Below are 17,047 nucleotides of genomic sequence, written 5' to 3'. Positions count from 1 at the left end.
ATCTCTTCCCAAACCTTAGTCCAAAAATATCAGAATGTCCTTGCATCAGATTACTAGCATTCCTGCACAGAAGCTGCAGAGGGGCAGGTCTTCTTTATCCTGGGCCTCCCAGGGAAAGGGTTCCCCATGCCCTCTCTCCAGGTGACACCCCCAGGAATCTCGTAAGGCTTTCTACCATGAAAAAGTAAAAAACCCCAAAACAAACTGGTTGTAAACCCAACCAGCCAGTTAGTGGACTGGTAGGGCAGCTTCCCAACCTTGCTCATGATTACCAGGCAGGGCTTGTTTGGCTCTTCCAAGTAGGCCCTACTTAATTTAAATTAGAAAACGCTCCTGTACTGCCACTTAACTCTGAAACTAGAATGCCCTGCCCCTAGTATCTCAGTAGAAAGCTCCTTTTATTGCTTTACATGGGGATACATCCATGGGCAGGGCAATATTAGTAATGAACCAACCCAGTGAGTCATGACATAGGCTTAGGGGCAGATTTTCAAAGGGTTACGAGCGTAAGATACGCGCGTAACCCCCGAAAAGCTGCCCCTGCCTGCCCCTGCGCGCGCCGAGCTTATCTTGCATAGGCTCGGCGGCGCGCGCAAGCCCCGGGACGCGCGTATGTCCCGGGGCTTGCAAAAAGGGGTGGGGCATGGGCAGTCCGGGGTGGTCCAGGGGCGGGGCGTGGCCTGAGCCTCCAGGCACAGCGGCCATTTGCCGCTGTGCCCGGGATCGCGGGCCAGCTGTCGGCCGGCGTGCGTAAGTGTGTAAGGCAGGCGTAACTTCTTCAACAAAGGTAAGGGGGGGGTTCTAGGTAGGGCTGGGGGGCGGGTTAGGTAGGGGAAGGGAGGGGAAGGTGCGGGGGGGACGGGACGGAAGGAAAGTTTCCTCCAAGGCCACTCCAATTTCGGAGCGGCCTCTGAGGGAACGGAGGCAGGCTGCGCGGCTCAGCGCGCGCAAGTTGCACAATTGTGCACCCCCTTGCGCGCACCAACCCTGGATTTTATAACATGCGCGTGGCTGCACGCGCATGTTATAAAATCGGGCGTAGATTTTTTCACGTCGGGTTGCGTGAACAAATCTGCGCCCGTATACAGGTTTTAAAACCTGCCCCTTAAAGCATTCTGTTCTACTCTCTTTATCCAGGACTCTGTAGGGTAACTGAGAACCTCAGAGTCCTTTTCCCAGAGAAAATAATCAAAAGTGGGGACTGGATAGGGCTGACCCAGAGCAGGGCTACTGTGGAAAAATTGAACAAAGAATCCACATGCTAAGATGTTGGTAGGGGTTTGTAAAGATTCAGCACACACCATCTCCTTGTCCCTCATGGGATGCCCAAACCCCAAACCTCTTTTCACTAATCTTTCAGTATCTCCCCATGATTTAGATTCATCCCTATTGGTAAGGAACCCTAAGTTCCTTACACATATTCATCATGGCTATGTGGAAAACCTTCAGTACTGATTGGGAAATACTGACTTAGGGTCACATGTATTCCAGGATCAAAAGGAAACTACAATTCATGCGTTTTAGCCACAGGTTTGTCATCATGATGACTGCCTAAACATGAAGGCTTTCATTTGTTACTGCATGGATGTGATGAGGGTTCTGTGCCGGTCAGTGTTGCTAACCTTGATCACACACCACACTGATGACTCCATTTGTAACAGGCCGGGTGAAGGCGTGGCTTCTGTGGTTGATCCTATGAGCCGCAACACTCCAGTTCAGAAGAACAGTCCCTATAGGCTGTTTCTGTAATTCCTTCTATTTACATAATAGTAGAAAACTCCCCAGGGAATCCACAGGTGTTCATGCGGAAAGAAATCAAAAACACAAGGTGTGACACTGTCTGAGCTCTACCTCTTCCTTAAGCATGCAGTTCCCTCACGGTCTCAGGCCTGGGCTGAGCCTGTTAACCCTTCAAACCATTTTCAATTTTTCCCCAGGCTTTTATTTCAGAGCCTCTCCCCTCCTCTCCTTTCCATTGGCCTCCCCTCATCCAGCCTTCTTCTCTCCATTGTATCCCCCTTTTTTGGGGATAGGTTTTCTCCAGTGTGCCTCGAGTGACTCTGTCTCCTGCCTGATTCATGCGGTGCTGACGGTATCCACTACCACTGTCGAGTTATTAGCTTTGAATCCCACTCAGCCTCACATAGAGGCCGCCATCACAGCAGCAATCCTCTGACTGAGGGACATTGACTGTAGCTCCCCCTCAATAAAACTAGATTGGTGTTGCTGCTGAACAATAAGTAAGACTCCATCTCCATGGATGTTATAAACATGTGAATGGAAGATCAGGAGATCTCTACCCCAACTGCTTTTGCAGAACATGCTCATACATTTAGAAAAGATCACCTTCCAGTGATAAAAACAAACACATGCTTTGAAAGACACTTATTGTCCCATCTGTCATTTCTTAGATAATAAGCCTGTCTTTATCCAAGCGTCGGTTCCCTGCTAATCGCCTAATGCCCATTCTGCAGAAAGAGTAAATCTCTGCTGAAGAGAGACGAACATTTCATGACGGAAGTCATTTAGCTAATATTTATTTATTTAAAAAATGTCAATACTGCATTATCAGGGACAGAACCGGCCAAACAGTTACTGAGCAGACTGGATGGGCCATTCTTATGATTTTACTATGCTATATGATTTAGGATTTTACTGCCACGATTTAGGATTTTAGTATGCTACGTGAACCAGCTCAAATATCTAGTTGGCAGAATAAGAAAACAACAAAAAATAAGACCATACATTCAATATTAAAAAAATATTTACATGGCTCAGAAATTTGGCAGAATCGAGGGCAGAGTGCTTAGCACATATAATCCAAAACTTACGTAGAAAGTGAGAACCATTGCCAAACAAAGTTACTGCATTGATTAATATTAAGAGGAGAAAGGAATGACAGAGAGCAAATAAAGCAGAACTGCAAATATAACCCAATTCACACTCCTCTCTCCAGTATTTATTTTCCGAGTCCTTGACCCTCTCTCAAGCCCTTTCTCTGTACAAACGACTAGGGCAGGTAGGTAGCAATGGAGCTCTTAATGAGGTTTAATTGCATTGCTGGATTATGAATGAGTAAAATAAAAATAAACCAAACATACATACTGACTTATGAGGGTGCTCCAGAATTCAAGTATCCACGGAAACATTTTTTTATGGTTGCACAATATCCACAGAACCTTCTTGCTCTCTTAGAGCAGAAAGTCACACGTTCCTCTGACAGCCCCTATATTTCCTCTCCTTCCGATCTCTTTCCCAGAGTAGGAGGGCTTAGGGAGGGAAGCTGAGAGCACACTGCACTTCCTGTCCCTCTGGGTATCCCTCCTCTTCTTCCTTCATCTCTTCTCCTCTGCTGTAGAGCAAAAGCATATTTTCGATTTGTGCCTACTGCTGCTACTTCTGCTAGGTCTGTGAGGCTTGGGGGTGGGGGAGATGGGGGTGAAGGGATTATAGAGGGGTTGCTGGGTTGGGTGAAGACAGGTGAGTACCCACTGGGAAATCCTAAAACTAGTGCTGCTGAACCTAAACAGGAAATGGGGGGGCAGGCACAGTAATTACTTAGGCAGGGAGAAGTGAAGGACTGGAACACTTTTGGGATGTGGGAGTGCCCAGAATGGTTGGAACTCTTTTGGGGGTCTGTGGGGGAGGAGGGGCACCTAGGAAGGCGGATAATATTTGGGTGAAGTGGGTTAAAGTTCTCCGGGGCCTTTCACTTTGACACAGTTGCTGTGGGGAAACTCGAGCCGCCTAATGTGGCAGTGTTACCATGGTAATGTTAAAGACTACAAGGCCATGCTGTAGTCATCACTTTGTACACTGGGCATTAAAGCCTCATTTAACACCAGCACTAATTCTGGCAGGTAAATCATGTTACCATGTCTTTGTTACAGTAGAACAGCTTCTCCTCTGGTTCAGCAGTTTAAGCCACAACAGGCTTAGGAAGACATGGATTGCAAGCTGATACCTTTTCATCTCTTCTCTGCAGAGTTTTAACTTTGATATGCGAGCTCCTGGACTCTTTAAGTACCTCACACTGTCTTTATGGCCTGTTTGGTCAATCATCTTTACCAATCAGACAGAACATCTTGTAAGGATAATTAAGTTTTTAATTGGTGCAGAATTTATACTCCTTTAATAGGCAGCCCTGGGAGTGTGTATCCTCTCAGTTGTCTATCTTAGAGACATTTAGGGTCCTTGAAATGCCTTCTGAATTTTCTGCTTTCACTCACTGGCCCTTTATTCTTACTTCTGTGTTTGTTGAGGTACTGGGGGAACCATTCAGGTAACTTATGGCTTCTTATTTTCTCCTGCTTCACCTTCAGTAGCTAGCGGTCACTCTCTTGTGCCTTGTTCCCCTTGCTTTCAGGTGCTGGCAGCCACTGTCATTCTCTCCATACTCTTTCTTGATCTCACGTGATTTGAAGTGAAGGTGCTGACCCCCCTCCTCGTTACTATTCCTGGGTGGAGGGGTCTGAGAACGAGTCCCAGGAGCTTGCCACACGTTAGTGTGGATATCATGACCAATATATTTGTAAATAATTTAAGGATAGATCAGACAATCAATAATTGGCTTACCAAATAATTGACTTACCAAAAGTGACCTCTAGCTGAAAATATGGCGCTGGGTCGACCGTGGGGGGCCATCTCGCAGCCGGCCTGATTCATCCCCAACGCCACCATAGCCAGATGCTGCTGACGCAGCCAGGATGCCTCCATACTCCTGCTCTATGGTATTCCTCTTAGGCGGGTGAGTGCATGCATTCAGAGCTCTTAAAGGCCCCGCGGTGGGAAAAGGACAGTGACGCCCTTTGATAATGACAGTGATCTCTGCCCGTTTTAAGTGTTCTCCAGGCAGCCAGCAGATGCCTCAGCAACAGGTTCCCCCGCCTTGCCTCAGCGTGTGTTGCTCGTTCCTGCTTTGCTCCAGCTTGCCTTGCTTTCTCCAGCCTGCCCAGCCTTGTCCATCTTGCCTTGCTCTGTTCCTGCCTTCCCTCATCCAGCCCTTCTTCGTCTTGCTCTGCTCTAGCCTTGATTCTTCCTTGCATTGTACTCTCTTGTTCTTTGGATTGTCCTCTCATGCTCTGACCATTGTCTGGACCTGACACTGCCTGATCTACGCCTGCCCCGTCCCTCATCTGAATTTCATGCTGCTTGCTATCTGCCTGCCCTGATCTTTGCCAGGACCGCACTGCTGTTCTACCGCCAGCCCTGACCTTGGCCTGTTCCTTGACCGTGCCTGTTTGGTATCCATGGGACCCTCGCCTAAGCCTTCTGGCCTATGAATCCGAGGGCTCAACTTGAGCTGGAGGAGGCTGGTGTAGAGGAAACCCTGACCTGGTCCCAGTTCCAGTGAGCTGGTCTACTGATGGTGGGGCCCCAATTAGGTTACCAGTTGGGCAGCACCAATCTCACCTCAGTGCATAACAGAAAACTTGTATTCTGGTATGTGAATACACTGTTTTCAGAGAATTATTTTAAACTAATCAACAAAGTTCTGGATATAGAGTGAAATTACTGTATTTTTAAACAATTTGTGGTTAGAGATCTTTGTTTTCAGTGTTTATGTTATTTTTCCTTGGAAGTTATCAGTGTTTATAAAAATGAACAAAAATGTAAGAAAAACCAGTGGAATACAGTGACTCATTTTTTCCCATTGAAGTTCACCCATTTTTGTTCATTATAATGAACACTAATAAATTCCAGGGATTAATAAAATAAAAACTGAAAAGAAGGTCCCTAATTGTGGTGGAGTAAGTATATTCTGGTCTGTTAGTTACTTGATTTTTTTTTGTCTGGGAAAAGGAACACGATTGGTATGAAGCCAAGGACTGTATCTGTCCTGATACTAATTCTAGGAAAAGCCCAATTCAGAGGGTTCAAAATGTAAAATAAAATAGTTTTGAGGTAATTGCTATGAAAAAAATCCCTTTGTTTACTATGGTTGTTTGCTCATTAATGCATAGATTACAATCAATTATGAAGATTTTTGGCATTATAAATGTTATAGTATAGCTCCATTCTAATTTGATTTTTTAGCTAATTTTTAGTTTACTTTGTTAAGGTACACTTGCTAAATTGTCTGCACAAATTTTTTCATAACAATTACATGCATATTTTTTTTAAAACAAAAACGCATTCTCTGAAATCTAAACTCTTCTCAACTCCATCTCAAAGAACGCGTCTGCTCAGTCCTAGTAAACTGCGTATGAACATGACATACGTGCATATATTTATCCATATATTGGACAGACAATTTTGTAAAAAATCAGCCCATTTCTGAATGTAAAACACTCTTTTACCCAAATAAGTTCTTTAAAAAAAAATAATCCTATGTTTAGATATCATCAATTTAGTTCAAACATTCTATTGAACATTTTTTTCTTTCAGAAATATTCAGACCATATTAATAGACAAATTAACAGAAATTGCAAGTATTTTCCAGTTATTTGACCATGTTGTTTAGGTGACCTGAATGCAATAAATATCACAGTGAACAGGTGGTGAAAATCTTGTAAGCTATTCACTTACAAATAGGAACAATTAATATTTCATGAATTACTAAGTGGCCGTCACTAACCGCTACTAACATTTAATGTGCATGCTATAGACCTTTAGCATGTATACTGATAGAGGTTAACACGTACATTTTAAAAGGTGCACATGTACACTCATAAACATGCATATTGGGCACGCGAGCAAAAATATGTTCAATCTTATATCGTGCATGCAATGCAAGTACACGTCTACCATTGAACATATCCCTACTGCATGTATGTGTTGGAGCCCTTACACATGTACTCATGAGTGACTGGGGGGGGGGGGGGGAACGGAGAGAGGGAGAGAGAGAGAGAGAATCTGACTCTCTATATATCTCCTGCTGTAAGAGGGGCACTTTCAACTCAGGATGAGTTTTTTTTTGGGAGGGAAGTGCAGTAATACAAGGGTCTACAGACCCTTGTGCCCTAGGCAGACCAATGTAACACTTCCCCCCCCCCCAAAAAAAAAACCAACCACCCTGAGTTGAAAGTGCCCTCTTACAGTGAGATATATAGAGTGTCAGATTCTCTCTTGGCCCCACCCCAGAATGTCCTTTTCTGCCTCCTTATTCTTGACACACGCATACTTCCTGGCTTCTTAAAATTTGTGCTGCTCGCGCATGGCCCACATACGCGTGTATAGAGCTGTTTTTTGCGCAAGCAACACTTTTAAAATCTATCTGTTAGTGCTGTACTTGCACGAAGGTGGAAGTGATTAAAATGGAGTACTATCTATTTCATCAATGACATCGGGATGATCGAGAAGGCTATGCAAGCTCTCTGATGGCACACTGGTGACAACTTGACAAGGTAGTGGCAGACAGCAGCTCTAGTGGGGAAAATGTAGCAGGGTGTAGGTGAGTTCTGCTGCATACCCAGATAATGGACAAGAGCCATACCTCAGTCCTTATATTAGTAGCAATAAGGAGGAAGATGGAGGGCTGGTAGCTAGGCTAGAGAGATAGGACTGGTGTTTCTGGATTTTTTTGTTGCAAACTGTGGTGCCAACATGAAAAAGTAAGTGGAAGATGGGGGCTTTAAGGAGAGGAAATCCATTATTTTTCTGGGTCTGGGGGCAGGGAATGCAACAGTTTTGTCTTTAAGGACCTGATACATTGGTGCAGGGAAATAGCTGGGAATTTTCTCTGAAGCATGAAGAGTGAGCAAGAGCTCCGTGTTAAAAAAGGAAGCAGTGGGGGTTCCAGTTTATTGAGAATATAGGTACCAAGTGGAATTCCACCTATCTGATGCTACAGAGGTCAGTGGAATAACACATAACCCTTCATATCTTGTCTCTGGGAACCAACGTATATATAGATTGCTCCTTGGGCATCATGATTAGTTACACAATGGGCAGATAGTAAAAGTCGTCAAGCCCTTTAAGGATGCTACAGAAAATGTCATTTCCACAAGAATCACCCATAATCAATATCTTTGAGGAAAAGTTAGAGTTTCTCCAGGAATAGGGACTGGCATCACAGTGTTAGTGCTCACAGATTTCTTGCAGCAGCAACTACAAAATAGGCTCAAACCCTTCAGCAAAAAGGGTATTTACATGCTGTGTGACCTGCAACTGAAAGGGAGCATTGCCATCTGGGACAATATTCTAATTTACAGGACAGACATACTGGTGACTAAGGTGCAGGAACAGGAGCACCAGAGTCAGAGAGACAGTGGGGATGCAGGACAAAAAGTGTGGGCATCCCATATGTAGTGTCAGCATGAGTAGCACCCTGTCAGCTGCCACCTTTATCTGCCAACCCCCTCTCCCCCATGGTTACTACAAAATGAACTAATGGGCCACAGGTCATAGCTACAGCAGTGGCAGCAAAGGCCACTATCCCCCCCAGCAAAGGAGACCTTTGCACACATTTCAGTCATTAACTATCTTACAGATCCCATTGAAGACATGACCACAGACCCATTGGCATATTGTGCACACAAGGCCATAGTCTGGTCAGATCTACCAAGGTGGCCCAGCATTTCCAACCCACCAGCTAGTGTGTCTAGTGAATGGTTATTCTCAATGGCAGAGGGCATCATGAGTCCATATCATTCATGACTGGCACCAGATTTGTTGGAGAAATGGGTCTTCTTTTAAATAAACTTCCTGCTGCTAGATTTCTGTAAATTTCCATGCAAGTGATAGGAGGACTGAGTAGACAACTTCAATCAATTAATGCTCACAGATTTTGCACTCAGCATCTTGCTGTGTTGTCGTCAGTTGCTACTCTTGCTGCTGCTTCCCATTCTGTTCCTTCCATCCTGTCTCTCTCTCTTGGTTCAGTGCCTTGCTGTTTTTGTCCACTGTTAATGACCTTCCTTCTTCCTGCCTTTTTTCTTAGATATGCTGGAGTGCTTTGGCCCTGACATAAAAACATCGAGGGCAATATTCAAAGCTGGCCATTTAAGTAATGTAGCCAGTTAGAACTTATCTGGTTAAGTTACAATGCATATTCAGTGGCATGGCTCTGCTGCTGGATAACTGAGCGCTTAGCTGTATAAGTCTAACCGGCTAACTTTGGATCTACTCTATGGCACGTCTAGCTTAGCCGTACAACTTATGTGCCTAAGTCTAAAATATTGGCAGTTAGCCACATACGTTGTATGGTAAATTAGCTCTGCCCTCCGATCTGCCCGCTGCACGCCTACTTCTTATGCGGCTGAACTAGTGCATATATTCAGCAGCCACTACTTAGCCACATAAGTCCTGCTGAATATTGACCTCCTAAAAATAAAAGAAAAACCTTCTCTTCCCACTCCACCTTTCCTGGTTCAGTGCCTTCCTGTGCTGTTCTGTCACTGTTGCTGCCCAAATTGTTCCTGCTCCTTTCATGGTGACTTGGGCAATTCCTGCTACTTCGGTTGCCATTTTGCCCCTCTCACGGTGCCTTATGGTGTTCATGCCACTGTTGTTGGTGCTTTTTACTCAGCTTTTGGAGCCTTGGGATGTTCTTGCCATGGTAGGTGTTGCATTGCTCCTCTTTTGGTGCCATTTTTGTAGGTGCCCTTTGCAACTCTTTTGGTATCTTTGGGTTCTTGCCATTGTTCGTGCTTTTTTTTTGTCCTATCGCAGTCTTTTTAGATGACCATGCCAAGCATGGTGGCACTTTGCCCCACTCTCGGTGCCTTGAAGTGATGTTTCTTTGCTGATGATGCCTTAAGTGCTAGTTTTATTACAATTGGATGGAAACAAATAACATGTTTTTGTACCCGAAAAGAATGAAAGGGATCAAGGAGTCAAGCAAACCTACATAATAACAAACTGAACCAATAAATCTTTCCACGCATATCCCTAGTCTTCACCAGCAATCCAGATACCTCCTGTCAAATGGTACCATCTAGTGGAGCTTCACGTTGTATCCAGCTGCCATGGATGGAAGACCCAACAATTGTTGGAGGTTGGGAGGGAGGGAGGGATTGGAAGAGCCGGAAGGCCCTTGAGATGTATTAGAGGAGTGGGAGAGGGTTTACCCCCTGCTAATCATCCCTTGTACATTCTGTATCTCATCATCTTAGTCAATGCTGTGCTCAAACGAATACTCTGATCTCCCTAAGGTTTTCAGGATTCCTCAGGTCTTTTTAAGGGTTTCAGGGTGTGTAAGGAGGTTCCATTTTCAGTTTTGATTTTATTTTTCCTGAGAATTTATCATAATTTTATTTCAACAGGAACAAAAGTTATATTATTTTGGAAAAAACAATGTCATCTTTTCCCACTGATTTCCTGCATTTTTGTAATAAACACTGATAAATTCCTGGGGAAAATAAAATGTGAAAATGAAGGTCCCTAAGGATATACCTAATGAATATGCTCAAGGTACATTTGCATACTCTGGAGGTAGATATATCTCATGTGTATATCTCATGTGTACTCATTAAAGATGTCCTAAAAATCTGACTGGCTAGGAGAAGCCTGAGAACTGCTTTGAACACCACTGATCTTAGGGACTAGGCTGCTCATACTGAAATTAGCAATCTGGCTACAATATTTTTAGCCTTCATGCGAAACTTTCTTGTAGTATGCCCTTTAATAATGTGGCTCATAGCTCTTTAAAGATATGGGCCTGATGTAGTAAAGGAGTTTTGGGGGAAAGTTCCATTAAGCTGGATGGTAATACAATAAGAGGGTATATAGGGAAGCTGTATAATGAGAAATAACCCAGGCAACACCCTTTGAAAATTCACTACAGCTATGTGGGTATAAAAGTACCTGTGTAATTTGTGGATGGGATTAAGATGCAATAAACTACATATGCATATTTTGAAACTTCAGTATATATATGTAGTTTACACCCCCGACTCCTGCCTGCCTTCCAAAACACTCATTTCTTTGGAGCAGTTCAATAAACCCGGCTAGTGAAATGCAGACTTCCTCACCCTGCCCTGCCAGCATAGTAGGCAAAAAGCTGATGGCTTATTGTTTATGCTGTTTGAAACTCCGACTTACTTTTTGTTACCAAACAAACTGGGTCATTCATCAAAATGTGTTTTGGCATTAACGCACTCGATAATGGTTTAACGCATGCGTTAATGCCATAAGGCATGCAATAATAGTGCTAGTGCACGGCATGAATGCATATTTTTGGAAGGGGTGGGATCAGAGAGGAGTTTGGGTGGGATTTAGTAAAATGAGGGGTAATGTTGCACTGTGTGATAGCATAATGCATGCTATTGCATGGTTTTAATGCTGGAAATAACTATGCCTTTTTTCCAGGTATTAGGCTGTGCGATATACCCAAAATGGCCATAATGCAATTTGTGATAAATTTTCAGAATTGCATTTTGGTTATTTCTGGGCTTGGGAGGAGAGAGGTGGGAGAGGAGGGGAGGGGGGTGAAGGAAGGAGGGAGAGAGCCTCTGTACTATATTATCTCACCCTAGCATGATGGTACCCTGTTATAGAGTCCATCAAGCTAGGGTGAGAGAACATAATAGAAATGGCATCTTTGTGAGGCTTTCCTCACTCCAAATGACGTCAAATCTTCACCGAGGTGTACTGTGCTGTTTGTACATCTCACTCTGCATGAGAAACTTGCCTCTAAACCACCACTAACACCTCACCTCAGCCTATTAGATGGCCTTCCTATAGAGATATAAATACTTCACTACTGTGAGGGCCTTGTAAATAGGCTTGTTTTCTCTCTCTCTCTTTCTCTCTTTGCTCTAAAAATATAACAGATTTAAACAAGAAAGTCCATAACAAACATCATGGGGCGGATTTTCAGAGCCCTGCTCGCCGGGAAGCCTATTTTACATAGGCCTACCGGTGCGCGCAGAGCCCCGGGACTCGCGTAAGTCCCGGGGTTTTCGGAGGGGGCATGTCGGGGGGGCGTGTTGGGGGCGGGCCCGAACCGCGCGGCGTTTTCGGGGCGTGTCGGGAGCGTTCCGGGGGCGTGGCTACGCCCCGGGGCGGCCCGGGGGCGTGTCCGTGCCCTCCGGACCCGCCCCCAGGTCGCGTCCCGGCACGCAGGAGGCCCGCTGACGCGCGGGGATTTACGCCTCCCTCCGGGAGGCGTAAATCCCCCGACAAAGGTAAGGGGGGGGTTTAGACAGGGCCAGGCGGGTGGGTTAGGTAGGGGAAGGGAGGGGAAGGTGAGGGGAGGGCAAAGGAAAGTTCCCTCCGAGGCCGCTCCGATTTCGGAGCGGCCTTGGAGGGAACGGGGGTAGGCTGCGCGGCTCGGCGCGCGCCGGCTATACGAAATCGATAGCCTTGCGTGCGCCGATCCAGGATTTTAGCGGATACGCGCGGCTCCGCGCGTATCTACTAAAATCCAGCGTACTTTTGTTTGCGCCTGGAGCGCAAACAAAAGTAGGCTATTCGCGCTCGTTTTAAAATCCGCCCCCATATTTTTATATAAAAAAACTAAAAATGAAGTATTTTTGAACATCTTTGCACTACGTTGTGCTGAGACTTATTAAAGCCTTCATTTATGTGTGTCTCTTTTTTTGTTAATTGATATTTTTTGAGACAGTTCATCACTCTTGGTTTTTTGTGATTACTTTTTGTTACTGCCAGGGAAGAATGCTGATCAATGTTAGTAACTGTGATAGCTGATCATGCTTCTTTCTAATTAGAAGCAGTAAGGAAGTAGGAGGGGGTAGCTTGAATCTGAATGGAAAGGGAACCTATCCCTAATATATTGTCACACTGTGCATTAAATCAGAATGGGAATTCCTGAAAATGTTTTATCCTGTTCTGGTTTCAGGTGGCCGGATACCTGCATCCAGCATGCGTTTTAATCACCAAGCTAAAGACAGATGAACACAATTGTCTGAAAGGTAGTGAAGAACAGCTGAACAAAACAAAAGGTAGGTGCAACTCTCATTTTAAAGAGCCCTCTTATTTTGTCACAGCTTGAAAAATAATTGGCAGTAGCTCTCAGCAGGGCCGGATTTAAGATTATGGCATCCAGAGGCAGAGGACTGGGCTGGGTGGGATTTTGGCCCCAGAAAGAAGAGAGCAGCAGGGAAAGTCCCAGTTTTAAGAATTTGGGGCCCTACCCTAGTTGCCTGTGCCTAAATCTGTCCCTGGCTTTCAGAATGATTCCACTGAATTATATCAGCTTCGTGGAAGACAACATAAAATGACCTACCATCTCTTCCCAGGGTGGGTAATTTTGTAACAGAACTGCCTTGTAAATTTGCAGATGTCTCTGGTCCATCAGTCAACATTCATTCATGCACAAAGTTGCACTTGCCCCCGAGTAGGGGTAATTTTGATGTGTGGAGAAATACATGTATGCTTTAGAAAATCTAAAGGAAGTGCTGCATGAATCCTTTACACCCCTCCAGAGCACCTCTTCCTATTGCAGGTTGGTTTTCAAAGTATATAAAACAGATTTTCATGTGTGGAAAGCATTTTGAAAATATTCCTCAGTCTCTGAGTGGCAGCACAACAGCATGATCTTCTGGAGAATATCTAGGTACAGAGTCTGACATATGAACTGAGAAGGGGCCCTTTCTCAATCTCTCGGCTGCATGAGAATCTGAAAATATAAGGGGTTACACTTTCTCCTCCCACCCCAGACACACATACACACACACACACACACACACACACACACACACACACACACACACTCATACTTGCTTTCTCTCTCCCACTACAAACACACATGTGTTTTCTCTATCTTACACTATACACAAATATATACCCGTGCTCTCACTCCTACCTCATACACACATATGCACTCTCTCTCTCCCCCACCCTATACACACACACTGTTATGAATACCGGCCGCGGCACGCCGCGACCGGGACCTACCGCTGTCCCCAGGGGCCGAACGGAGCCTCAACGCTGCCGGGGTCGTCAGCCGCAGCTTCCCCAACATGGCCGCGGCGTCTTCTCCGCGCGGCTTAGCTCCGCCCCCTGACTTGCTGCTAGGGCCGCGCGGGTGGCTCTGGCTCTGCTTTAAAGAGATACTCACAGGATGTGAGTTAGCGTCTTCCTGATTGGCTGGGACTATTTAAGCAAGGTCTGTGCCCTCAGACCTTGCCTTGACTTCTTGGCTCCTGAGTTTGTTTTAGGGATGTGAATCGTTTTAGGACGATTAAAATTATCGTCCGATAATTTTAATATCGTCTTAAACCGTTATGGAACACAATACAATAGAGATTCTAACGATTTATCGTTATAAATCGTTAGAATCGTGAGCCGGCACACTAAAACCCCCTAAAACCCACCCCCGACCCTTTAAATTAAACCCCCCACCCTCCCGAACCCCCCCCCAAATGACTTAAATAACCTGGGGGTCCAGCGGCGGTCCGGAACGGCAGCGGTCCGGAACGGGCTCCTGCTACTGAATCTTGTTGTCTTCAGCCGGCGCCATTTTCCAAAATGGCGCCGAAAAATGGCGGCGGCCATAGACGAACACGATTGGACGGCAGGAGGTCCTTCCGGACCCCCGCTGGACTTTTGGCAAGTCTTGTGGGGGTCAGGAGGCCCCCCCCAAGCTGGCCAAAAGTTCCTGGAGGTCCAGCGGGGGTCAGGGAGCGATTTCCCGCCGCGAATTGTTTTCCGTACGGAAAATGGCGCCGGCAGGAGATCGACTGCAGGAGGTCGTTCAGCGAGGGTTCCGGCGCCTCGCTGAACGACCTCCTGCAGTCGATCTCCTGCCGGCGCCATTTTCCGTACGGAAAACGATTCGCGGCGGGAAATCGCTCCCTGACCCCCGCTGGACCTCCAGGAACTTTTGGCCAGCTTGGGGGGGGCCTCCTGACCCCCACAAGACTTGCCAAAAGTCCAGCGGGGGTCCGGAAGGACCTCCTGCCGTCCAATCGTGTTCGTCTATGGCCGCCGCCATTTTTCGGCGCCATTTTGGAAAATTGCGCCGGCTGAAAACAACAAGAGTCAGTAGCAGGAGCCCGTTCTGGACCGCTGCCGTTCCGGACCGCCGCTGGACCCCCAGGTTATTTAAGTCATTGGGGGTGGGGGATTTAATTTAAAGGGTCGGGGGTGGGTTTTAGGGGGTTTTAATGTGCCGGTTTTGCGATTTTACGATTTTTCGATTTTTCACGATTTTTCACGATATTTTACCCCCCCAAACGGCAACAATACGATTCCCTCCCCCTCCCAGCCGAAATCGATTGTTAAGACGATCGAGGACACGATTCACATCTCTAGTTTGTTTGGTTCCTGGTTCCTGGTCGTCCTTCTGTGTTGATTCCTGGTCCGGCTGACGTCTCTTCTGGTTCTTCGATCCCTGGCTTGGCGACGTATCCTCTCTGGCACTCGACCCTTGGACTGGCTGCGGACACCTCTGGCTCTCGACTCCTGGACTGGCTGCGGACACCTCTGGCTCTTGACCCTTGGACTGGCTGCGGACACCTCTGGCTCTCGACTCCTGGACTGGCTGTGGACACCTCTGGCTTTCGACCCTTGGACTGGCTGCGGACACCTCTGGCTCTCGACTCCTTGGACTGGCTGCGAACCTCTCTGGCTCACGACTCTTGGACTGAACTTCGTTAAGAGATCCTCGGGGTTTGCTCCTCGACCTGCTGGAGGCGCCAGCATCTGGATTACACGACCAGCAGGAGGCGCCTGCATCCAGATCTTCTTCGTTTCTACCTGCAACTCCGAGGATCGGCCTCGCCTACCGACGGTAGCCTAATCAGTCATCGTTGAACTAAGGGTCCACTTCACCGAGCATAACAGTAAGTCAAGGCCATGGACCCGGCAGAGGCCTCAGCTTTACGAGCCATTCCCGGCCTGGCCCAGAAAATCATGGAACAACAGAGTATGCTAGAATCCATGGCCGCCTCCATGGAGCGGCTCAACGCCCGGCTTGATGTGGTGGTGGCCAACCAGCCTGGTGTATCTGCCACAGCTCCACGGGTCACACCTGCTTCACTTCCAGCACCGAGCAGCCTCCGTCCAGTCCTTCCACTTCCAGCACCTCCAAGATACGCCGGAGATCCTCGTCTTTGTCTGGGATTTTTAGACCAATGCACAATGCATTTCCGACTACAGTCACCATTCTTTCCTGATGACGTCACCAAGACCACCTACATCCTGTCTCTGTTGGAAGGCAAGGCCCTCACCTTGGCTTCTCCTTTATGGCAACGATCGGATCCAGTGTTGCAGAATTACTCTCAATTTATTGAACTGTTTCGGACTACCTTCGAAGAACCTGGGAAACAAGCTGCTGCCGCCACTGACCTACTCCATCTACGCCAAGGAGGAAGGTCTCTCACAGATTACAATATTGACTTCCGCACATTAGCCAATGAACTCCATTGGGAGGAGAGTGTTCTTCGGACCATCTATTTAGAAGGACTCACTGCAAAAATCAAAGATGAGTTGGCCGCCCAAGAACTTCCGGCTTCTTTAAATAGCACCATTGAATTGGCCACAAGGATCGACCGGAGGCTACAAGAAAGAGCACGTGAGGGTGGTAACTGGAGAAGACGGCCTACATTTTCCCAGGCCCTGCCACCCACCACTACGACTCCTCGAGAAACCCCTACCAGTGAGGGTCCCAGGGACGAACCTATGCAGCTCGGAAGGGGCCCGTTGACTCCGGAGGAACGTTTGAGACAACGTAGATCTGGGCTTTGCTTGTACTGTGGTGGTTCCGGACATCGTCTAGCTACCTGCCCTATTCGTCCGGGAAACTTCAAAGCCTAGGGACTTTGGGGGGCGTTTCCCTGGGCATTTCCTCTCCAAAACCCCCACTCACTCTACCAGTAACTCTTCATATAAACGGACGAGGATTTACCACCTTGGCTCTGGTGGATTCTGGAGCCGGAGGAGATTTCATCCTGCAAAACCTGGTGGATGAACTCCACATCCCAGTCCGACTGTGTCAAATGCCTCTAATCCTTTCCTCCATTCACGGGGAACCTTTACCCGGCAGGATTACGCATCAAACGGAGCCTATGGACTGTTTCATTGCACCGGACCATTCTGAACAAATCACGTTCTATGTCTTGGAGAGAGCTATCCATCCTGTGGTATTGGGCATATCTTGGTTGCAACGCCACAATCCCCAATTTGATTGGACTTCCTTATG

This window comes from Rhinatrema bivittatum, chromosome 2 (genome assembly GCF_901001135.1).
Source record: "Rhinatrema bivittatum chromosome 2, aRhiBiv1.1, whole genome shotgun sequence".
Classification (NCBI taxonomy): domain Eukaryota; kingdom Metazoa; phylum Chordata; class Amphibia; order Gymnophiona; family Rhinatrematidae; genus Rhinatrema; species Rhinatrema bivittatum.
This window is presented reverse-complemented; position numbering follows the sequence as displayed.